Source organism: Piliocolobus tephrosceles, chromosome 10, assembly GCF_002776525.5.
Source record: "Piliocolobus tephrosceles isolate RC106 chromosome 10, ASM277652v3, whole genome shotgun sequence".
Classification (NCBI taxonomy): domain Eukaryota; kingdom Metazoa; phylum Chordata; class Mammalia; order Primates; family Cercopithecidae; genus Piliocolobus; species Piliocolobus tephrosceles.
This window is the reverse complement of record NC_045443.1, coordinates 52,907,072-52,915,030: the sequence shown is the minus strand read 5'-3', so window position 1 is coordinate 52,915,030 and position 7,959 is coordinate 52,907,072.

The following is a 7,959-nucleotide window of genomic DNA, read 5'->3' as shown; positions in this document are numbered from 1 at the left end:
TGCTGTAAACATCCATGTGGAAGTTTTTGTATGGACATAACTTTTCAGTTCATTTGGGTAAATATGAAGGAGCACAACTGCTGGATCATATGGTAAGAGTATGTTTAATTTCGTAGGCAACTGCCAAACTGTCTTTCAAAGTAACTGTACCATTTTGCACTTCCACCAACAATGAATGAGAGTTCCTGTTGCTCCACATCCTTGCCAGCATTTGGTATTGTCAGTGTTTTGGATTTTGGCTATTCTAATAGGTGTAAGTGATATCTCACTGTTGTTTTAATTTGCAGTTCTCTAATGACATATGATGTCAAACATCTTTTCATATGCTTACCTGTGATCTTTATGTCTTATTTGATGAGGTGACTCTTCAGATCTTTTGCCCACATTTTAATTGGGTTATATATTTATTGCATTTTAAATGATCTTTGCATGTTAGCAATATTTAATCAGTAAACATATCTGGTAAACAAATCAGATATCTGGTTAAGATATGCAAATATTTTCTTCCAGTCTCTGTCATGTCTTCTCATTCTGTTGACATTGTCTTTAGCAGAGCAGTTTTTAATTTAATTTAATTTTATTATTATTATTTTTTGAGACAGGAGTCTCGCTCTGTCGCCCAGGCTGGAGTGCAGTGGCGTGATCTCGGCTCACTGCAACCTCCGCCTCCTAGATTTAAGTGATTCTCTTGCCCCATCCTCCCGAGTAGCTGGGACTACAGGCGCCCGCCATCACGCCCGGCTAATTTTTTGTATTTTTAGTAGAGATGGGGTTTCACCATGTTAGTCAGGATGGTCTCAATCTCCTGGCCTCATGATCCACCTGCCTCGGCCTCCCAAAGTGCTGGGATTACAAGCGTGAGCCACCGTGCCTGGCCAGTTTCTAATTTTACTTAAGTCCAATTTACCAATTTTTTTATGAACCATGTCTTTGGTATTGTATCTAAAAAGTCATTTCCATACCTAAGGTCATCTAGGTTTCTCCTATGTTACATTCCAGGAGTTCTATCGTTTTGCATTTTATATTTAGGTCTATGATCCATTTTGAGCTAATTTTTATTTATTTATTTTTTTTGAGACGGAGTCTGCTCTATTGCCGAGGCTGGAGTGCAGTGGCATGATCTCGGCTCACTGCAAGCTCCGCCTCCCGGGTTCATGCCATTCTCCTGCCTCAGCCTACCGAGCAGCTGGGACTACAGGCCCCGCCACCATGCCCGGCTAATTTTTTCTATTTTTAGTAGAGATGGCGTTTCACCGTCTTAGCCAGGATGGTCTCGATCTCCTGACCTCGTGATCCACCTGCCTGGGCCTCCCAAAGTGCTGGGATTACAGGAGTGAGCCACTGCGCCCAGCCGATGAGCTAATTTTTGTGAAGGATATAAGGTCTGTGTCTAGATTCATTTTTTTTTTTTGCATGAGGATTTCTAGTTGTTCTAGCACAGTTATTGAAAAGACTATCTTGCTCCATTGTATTGCTTTTGCTCCTCCGTCAGAGATCAGTTGACTATATTTATGCAGCTCTATTTCTGTTTCTGGGCTCTCTATTCTGCTCCATTGATCTACTTGTTTGTTCTTTTTATCCTGAGACAAGATCTGGCTCTGTCACCCAGGCTGGAGTGCAGTGGTGCGATCTTGTCTCACTACAACCTCTGGGTTCAAGCCAACCTCCCACCTCAGTCTCCCAAATAGCTGGGACTACAGGTGCACGCCATTATGTCCAGCTAATTTTTGCATTTTTTGTTGAGATGGGGTTTCACTATGTTGCACAGGCTGGTCTCAAACTCCTGAGCTCAAGTGACCCACCCACCTCAGCCTCTCAAAGTGTTAGGATTACACATGTGAGCCACTGCACCCAGCCTACTTGTCTATTCTTTCACCAATACCACGCTGTTTTGATTACTGTGGCTTTATTAGTCATGAAGTCAAGTAGTATTAGCCCTCTGACTTTGTTCTTCTTGAATATTGAGTTGACTATTCTGTTTTGTTGTGTTTTGTTTATTTTTACCTTTCCATATAACCTTTAGAGACCCTGTCTCAAATTAAAAAAAATTTTTAAAAAAGAACAAGCAGCAAGCAGAACAGGTGTTTGTAGACGATTTTTTGAGACAGGGTCTTGCTGTGTTGCCCAGGCTAGAGTGCAGTGGCAGGATCACAGCTCACTGCAGCTTCAACCTCCCAAGCGTAAGTGATCCTCCTGACTCATCCTCCAGAGTACCTGGGACCACAGACGTGCGCTATGACATTTGGATAATTTTTTTTTCTTTTTGATATGGAGTCTCACTCTGTCACCCAGGCTGGAGTGCAGTGGCACTATCTCAGCCCACCACAACCTCCACCTCCGGGGCTCAAGCAATTCTCCTGCCTCAGCCTCGTGAGTAGCTGGAATTACAGGTATGCGCCACTATGCCCAGCTAATTTTTGTATTTTTAGTAGAGATAGGGTTTCACCATGTTGGCCAGGATGGATTTTTTTTTTTTTTTTAAAGATGGGGGCTTCCCTATGTTGCCAGGCTGGTCTCAAACTCCTGGGCTTAAGCTATCCTCCCACCTCAGCCTCCCAAAGTACTGGGATTATAGGTGTGAACCACCATACCTGGCCTAGAATACCTTTGATGGAATACAGACAGGGAAAGAACATGAGGGTCCCTTATGGGGTACCTGAAATATTTTCTATCTTGATCTGAGTGATGGCTTCATAGACCAATATACACTTTTTAAAAAAATCAAAATACACACTTAAAATTAGTGCACTTTATACATTTTATTGCATGTGTGCTATCTCTCAATTAAGAAAAATATATTAACCAAGTATTACATTAAGTAGAGAACATCCACAACCACAAAAGAGAGCTAGGGCATCCACAGAGTTAGGTTCCCCTTGTGAAACTCCTTCCTGTAACAAGGCTTTTGATCTCACTAAAGAGTAATTCCCTGCTATGCTAGCAGCAAAGCCTGGAATGTGATCAGGAGTCAACAAAGTGCTGGGCCAGGTTTCTCCAACTCACGACGAGGCACTTGAAAATGGAAGACTTGAGGACGTAATGTCCCCTTTGGACTATTATGGCTTGAGACATATGTTCTCTAAACCGGGTGCTGAGAAGAGGCAACAACCCCAGGACAGATTATCTGAAATATCCAAGTAACCTATTAGGTCCTGCCTGGGTGGGTCCTCCCCATTTCAGTTAAAAGGCCCTGAAGACCAGGGATCAATCCTCAGGTCCTGCAACCTCACTCTGTCTTGTCTTTCAGCCTTTTGCAAAAATGTTGTCACATTTCCTGCGTTTTCACTTAACAGAGTCTTAGGTCCCTCTGGAAGTTGAGAGCATAAAAAAGCAGTCTGGAATTTCTTTGTATTATGGCATTGTTTAGTTCAGACTTAATTTCCCCTTCTGCTTCCTCCTTTGTGCCCTTTACCCCAGGTCAGACAGGGTGAGAGTCACACAGCCAGCTTGTGATCTGCAAGGGTGTATTATAGACAACAGGGAGGTATTTGTGCCTCCCTGGTGGCTCGTTCAAGCAGCTATAGATGTTGCTTTTTAGTCTGGGATGCTGGTTCCACTTAAAAACCACAAGACTAAGGATTAGGAAGGGAACTGAGTCCCGAAGACCATGCTATGCACCAAGACTGTGTGGCTCTAACAATTCACTGGGGAGGGTGACACTAGCCCTGTAAAATGTCCTCTGTAGTTTGTGGGGCTGTGTGAAGGCACCAGCTCACATTCTGTTTGCCCGGGAGAGACGCACAGTGAAGGAGGTTCCAAACAGTGAATGTAAAGAAAGATAAAAAATCTGAGAAAACAGTCTCCTTAGGATCAACAGTCTTTTTTCTCAGTTATCTTTTCCTATTTCACATTTCAAACACTCCTTTCACAGCCAAGCAGCAGTGCTCATTGTGCCAAAGTTGCACACAGCTCAATTCCAGTTTGAGTTTGGAATTGTGCCCCTTTAAAACCACTTTAAAACCTTTTAGTTCTTTCTTCCTACGTGCAAGATATACTTGTACACAGCATCAACCCTTCCCCTATGGTCAAATTAATGAATTCCATTTAAAAAAGAATAAAAACACACTGGTGAACACCCAGTATCCTTCTTAAGAAATTTAGAGGCAAAATAGGGGTTGGGGGAGAACCCCCCACCCCATCAAAGCAGGTGTCAAGGCATCCCTTTGCCATCAAGGACAGACTTCTTTTGTGTCTCTTTTGTTTATTATTTTGAGATGGAGTCTCGCTCTGTCACCCAGGCTGGAGTGCAGTGGCCGGATCTCAGCTCACTGCAAGCTCCGCCACCCGGGTTTACGCCATTCTCCTGGCTCAGCCTCCCGAGTAGCTGGGACTACAGGCGCCCGCCACCTCGCCCGGCTAGTTTTTTTGTATTTTTTAGTAGAGACGAGGTTTCACCGTATTAGCCAGGATGGTCTCGATCTCCTGACCTCGTGATCCGCCCGTCTCGGCCTCCCAAAGTGCTGGGATTACAGGCTTGAGCCACCGCGCCCGGCCTAAGGACAGACTTCTTACTCCAACACTCCTCTCTGCAGTTGCTGGCCTGGCACGAACAGAGCTAGGCCCTTCCCAACGTTCTCTCCCTCATCTAGTTACTACCCTCTTCAAAACGAGAGGTCAGGCCGGGCACAGTGGCTCACCATGATGCATGAAGGGTTAAATTCTAGCCCCTGGGACAAGGAGGAGACTAGAGAAATAAGAAATGTCAGTGTTCTCTCAGCATCTGGGATGATAGGGAAATGAAGGTAGCACAGGGGATTTTGCTTCTTCTAGGAATGGCAGCCTTTTCTTTCAAGAAAACCAAACTGCTTTTCCTAAGGGAGGTAGGATGTGGGTAAGCACTTTGCCCTGTTGTTCTCACCCAAGGTGAGGACAGAGCGAGACTCTGTCTCACCAAAAAAAAAAAAAAAAAAAAAAGAAATAGAAAAAAAAAAAGAAAGAAAAAGAAAAGAAAAGCCACCAGCCATTTCCAGGGGAGTCCTGTGGGACAGCACCTTTTTCTGAGAAATGGAGAAGGGGAGCAGATGTTGGTCTCCCTCACACTTTGGCAGAAACTGAAGAACTTCTGGATTTGGGTCTGACATCCTTTGGGTTTTAGTAGAAACCCAGTCTCTACTAAAAATACAAAATTAGCGAGGCATGATGGCACATGCCTGTAATCCCAGCAACTTGGGAGGCTGAGGCAGGAGAATCGCTGGAACCTGGGAGGCAGAGGTTGCAGTGAGCCAAGATCATGCCACTGCACTCCAGCCTGGGGGGCAACAAGAGTGAAACGCCGTCTCAAAAAAAAAAAAAAAAAAAAGGAGAGGTCCGTGCTGGGCTCTTTCCCTCGCCAATCCCCTATCAAGCCCTTCTGCCAACAAAAAAAAGGAACCAAACATGGGTTTTCCAGGCCCATGACAGTCCCCAACGTCAAGACAGATCTGTTTCCTGGTGTCACAGGGTGAGGACAAGAGGGCAAAGTGCTTACTCACATTCTACCTCCCTTAGAAAAAGCAGTTTGGTTTTCTTGAAAGAAAAGGCTGCCATTCCTAGAAGAAGCAAAAAACCCCTGTGCTACCTTCATTTCCCTATCATCCCAGATGCTGAGAGAATACTGACATTTCTTATTTCTCTAGTCTCCTCCTTGTCCCAGGGGCTAGTATGTATCCCTTCATGCAACAGGTGCTGTGCTGGGGAATAAGACCACCAGTAGAAGCCTCCAGGCTGGGGGTGGTGGCTCACGCCTGTAATCGCAGCACTTTGGGAGGCAGAGGTTGCGGTTAGCCAAGATTGTGGGTGAAGGAGGGTGGATCGCCTGAGGTCAGGAGTTTGAGACCAACCTGGCTAACACAGTGAAACCCCATTTCTAGCAAAAATACAAAAATTAGCTGGGCATGGTGGTATGCGCCTGTAATGCCAGCTACTTGGGAGGCCAAGGCAGGATAATCGCTTCAACCCAGGAGGCGGAGGTTGCAGTGAGCTGAGATCACGCCACTGCACTCTAGCCTGGGCAACAGAGCAAGACTCTGTCTCACACACACAAAAAAAGAAATAGAAAAAAGAAGAGAAAAGTCGCCATTTCCAGGGGAGTCCTGTGGGACAGCACCCTTTTCTGAGAAATGGAGAAGGGGAGCAGATGTTGGTCTCCCTCACACTTTGGCAGAAACTGAAGAACTTCTGGATTTGGATCTGACGTCCTCTCAACTGAGCTGATGCAGGCCAGTGCCCGATGCAGTGTGTGTGCATGCTGCAGTGGTGGGTGGGTGGGAACGCCAGGAAGTGTTCATATGGGGGTTGAGGAAGTTTAGAGCATCATGGGAACAGAATGTGCTGGCCCTGTCCCTGAGCCATACCCAAGCCCCTCCCACTTCCCTGGTCACTAACCGGTTCCAGCTGTGCACAGTCCTGACCATCACTTCCCATATGGCTTCTAGGAACTTATGAGTAATTAAAGAAGTGTGTGTGTATGTCTGTGTTTGTGGGTATGTAGGGGAGTCCTCCTAAAAACAGAGGTTTCCAGGGTAACAGCTTAAAAATTCAACCCCACTCCGCCAAAGAAAGCTCCCTATCTCCTGATTCCCTCGGGGTTCTGAGGAGGAAACAGGTCAGAGGCTAATACCACCAACTCCCACATTTCTCCAGATCAAGGGCAAAGTCGGGGCCAGCCCTAACTTGGTTACAGCTCATGTTTTTCTCACCTCCAGTTTCCAGTTTCAGACTCCAGACTTGCCCTCATACCTGCCCTCCAGGATTCCCCTTTCTTCTTTCCCCAGCTTCCCTGCCCACTGCCTCCACAGGGTAAGGGTGGCTGTCAGAGGAGGTGGGCGATGGCTTCAAGATTAGCTTCTCCTGAGCTTAGAAATCTCTGCAAACTTTTGCCTTCCACCCATAGCCCCTTGGCCCCTGATCATTAGAAAATACTCTCAGAGGTCTACCCTACTCCCATTTGCTATAGTTTAAAATATTGTATTAAAAATATTTCTGTAAAACTCTTTTGCCGCAATTTGTGGACAGAGAGGGAAACCAATTTGCAGGAAGGGAGCAAGCAAGACAAATAACCCATTTTTTTCCTTTCAGATCAAGTTCTCTTTTTGCGGCAGGCCAGCCACATGTCCTAACCTTTCGCACACATGCCCACATCTCCCCCAGTGAGAGATGACAAATTTAGAGGGAAAAAGAGCTGGGTCAGCCTGGCTCAGGGGGTGGGGCTGGTGGAGGGGTGGTCATGATGCTGTGCTGGCAACAATTAGTCATCCAGTCCTTGCACATGTGCCCGGCCTGCAGCTCCTGACTCTAGGGGCTTTTATTTGGGTGCCAGTGGGAACTCTGGGAACTCTGGGAGACTGAAGAGCGCTGAGCAAAGATGGCAGCTTTAGAGCCTGCTATAGGCTCTGCTGCATCCTAGCTATGTGACCTGAAGCAACTTATTAGAGACTCGTTTCTTTTTCTGTAAAAAGATGATAATACTGGCCAGGTGCGGTGGCTCACGCCTATAATCCCGGCACTTTGGGAGGCCAAGTGGGTGGATCACTTGAGCTCAGGAGTTTGAGATCAGCCTGGCCAACATAGTGAAATCCCATCTCTACTAAAAGTACAAAAATTAGCTGGGTGTGGTGGCACGTGCCTGTAATCCCGGCTATTCAGGTGGCTGAGGCAGGAGGATTGCTTGATCCTGGGAGGCTGAGGTTGCAGTGAGCCGAGATTGCACCACTGCACTCTCCAGCCTGGGCTATAGAACGAGACTCAGTCTCAGAAAAGGAGTAAAAAAGATGGTAATACTGGCTCAAGGGTTGTTGTTAAAATTTAAATGAAGTTAACTATTTGGCAGCTTTTACTTTTGATTTATTCTCTCTCTCCTGGCTCCTAAGTTGCTAGAATGTGGTTCCACCCCCAGGCCTTCTGAGGCCAGAGTTAGTACCCAACCTCACCTTATGATGACCGCCATCTCTCTCCCTAACACACTAAATATATATATATATA